The sequence below is a fragment of the Echinops telfairi genome, unplaced genomic scaffold (genome assembly GCF_000313985.2).
Source record: "Echinops telfairi isolate 266 unplaced genomic scaffold, ASM31398v2 ScPeMD7_4;HRSCAF=17, whole genome shotgun sequence".
In the NCBI taxonomy this organism is placed as follows: domain Eukaryota; kingdom Metazoa; phylum Chordata; class Mammalia; order Afrosoricida; family Tenrecidae; genus Echinops; species Echinops telfairi.
In genome coordinates this window covers 23,216,305-23,217,985 of record NW_022103900.1, presented here as the reverse complement: position 1 = coordinate 23,217,985, position 1,681 = coordinate 23,216,305, and positions in this window count along the sequence as shown.

Here is a 1,681-nt window from a genome sequence, read left to right as displayed (position 1 = left end):
GAGTTGATGGCAGTGGCTTTTGGAAGGAAGTAACATTTCAACTGAGACTTGAAAGAGGGGAGTGGTGGGAGTGAGTGAGCATATGAAGAGAGGAAGTTTTTAAAGAAAGGACATGGCGGTATACTGGACACCCACACTCCACTATTGTTGGGGTTAGTTCTCCCGTGATTTCAATGTGCAGCAGGGACGTGATCCACTTTGCTATTCAGAATGTGATCTTTCTCCCAGAGGAGATTGTCAGCCTACCTCAAACTGACTGAATCAGAATCTGCATTTTCAATAAGATCTCCTGGTGGCGTGAGAGGTTTCCCGTCAGCAGGTAACTGAAGAAGGGCTGCGCAAATCCACCCAGAAGTACCATGGAAGCAAGACCGGGAAATCCACTTCTATAAAAATTACTACCAAGAAAACACTATGGGGGCAGCTCTACTCTGTAACTCAAGAAGTCTCTGTGAATTGGAAACAACTGGATGGTAATGGGTCTGTCTCCACCCTCACTCCAGGGGTTCACATGCATATGATAGTTTGCAAAGTAATGGGCTTGAAAAACTGAAGCAAAAAAAGGCAATGTGTCGTAAAGATGGTACACAGAGACTCAGAAAGAGGGATGTGGGTCAGCTTGGAGGATAAGCAGAGACCTGAATCATGTAGCGCTATCACCCGGTGTCTCCAAAGAGGGGGTACTTGCACCGTAGTGTGACAGCTCACTGGTGTTCAGAAACAAAAGGTTGGAATTTCTATTTTTCTTCTTTTACCTAAAATAAGAAAATGTTTCATTTGATAATGGAGACACACTCTCCTCCCTCAGTCCAGTTCACCCTTCAGATGTCCTGTGCTGCGCCCAGTCCATGAGCAATGCTGTGCACAGTGAGAGTCCGCAAGGCAGAGGAGTTACCCAGCAAGCAAACCCTCACTTATTTGCTAACCTTTCAGAAAACTATTTGATGTGTGCTCAGTGAAGGGCTTTTCAATATTATATCTTCTGGTTTTAACAAAACTAACCTCCATGTAATTGGATACCCACATAGGAATAAAGGGCAAGCAAATCCTTGCTCATTCTATAGGCGATCTTGACCATTTATTTGCTAGCTTTCTAGCTCTTCCCCATGGTTCTGATGAAGGTAGTAATTCAATTAGGTTGCTGGCAACATTGCTTACAGTAAAATTACCCTGACTGGAAGACTACAGCTGGGTTAGTATGAATACTATCGTTTTTGTTTTTGTTTCCGGAGTGTGCTGACTTTTGTAACTGAGTATGCTCCTTGCCCATCAACTATTTCTTGGGAAAAAAAGAGGAGACTGTCTATTCTCATAAAGATTTACATTTCCAGAAACTCATGGGCTCACTATGAGTTGGAATCAACTTGATGGCAGTGGGTTTTAGTGGGTTCATTGTCAGTAAGCTAAGCATTGGGTTGGTCACCTCAAAGCCATTAGTTTAAACCCACCAGCTGCACAGGAGAAAGATGAGGCTCTCTGCTTCCATAAAAATATACAGTACCTGAAACCTTAAGGGACAGTTCTCTCTTCTATGAACTCCCTACAATTCAGAATCAATGTGATGGCAGTAGGTTTTTTTTTTATTTTTTTTTAAACATTTTATTAGGGGCTCATACAACTGTTATCCCAATCCATACACACATCAATTGTGTAAAGCGTATTTGTACATCATTTCTCAAAA